Source organism: Primulina tabacum, chromosome 10 (genome assembly GCF_025594145.1).
Source record: "Primulina tabacum isolate GXHZ01 chromosome 10, ASM2559414v2, whole genome shotgun sequence".
NCBI classification, from domain to species: Eukaryota; Viridiplantae; Streptophyta; class Magnoliopsida; order Lamiales; family Gesneriaceae; genus Primulina; species Primulina tabacum.
The window spans coordinates 909,903-910,656 of NC_134559.1; positions in this window are offsets into that span (position 1 = coordinate 909,903).

Genomic DNA, 754 nt, shown 5'->3' on the forward strand with positions numbered 1-754 from the left:
AGATATATCGAAGAGTTAGTGCTGGGCTAGCAGAAAATCAAAGTTTATCAGAAGCCTGGTCTAAAATTCCTGAAAAATTAGCCTTTTATGATTATATCGGCAATAATCCATTCGCCCCCCGCAGATCTAGAGAAAGCTTTTTGACTTCCTGCTGATCAGGAGATGGAACTTAGTTTACAAGTCTATAATTGCATGTAAGGAAGATTTAACTACACCGTGAGCAAAGAAAGGCTTGAGCTTGCCATCTTCTACGGAATCTTAGTACCGCACATACCGTAAGCTCCTTTCTTTAACCAAAGCAGATTGTTCTAGAATGGCTATTCCTCACAGGAGTGAGCGTACCCCAAGGCTCTCCTCTCTCCCCCCTTTTTAGCTAACCACCATCAACCCCATTTTTAACCAGGTCCAAAAATATGATGAGGAAAGGAGATCAGAAAGATACACGCTTTTATGTATTACAATAAATAAAAAAGGAGGTTTTTCAATGCGAGATCTAAAAACATATCTCTCCGTGGCCCCAGTACTAAGTACGCTATGGTTCGGGGCTTTAGCAGGTCTACTGATAGAGATTAATCGTTTTTTCCCGGATGCGTTGACATTCCCTTTTCCTATAAACATGGTGCATCTCTTAGTAAAGGGGCGTGAAAAGGCAGTGGAGACTTTGACCGAATGAATAGGGATATTCATAGTCCAAAAAAATACGAATTTAATGCAAAACTAAAATAGTTGGAGGACTCTTCTGACAAAATAAAAA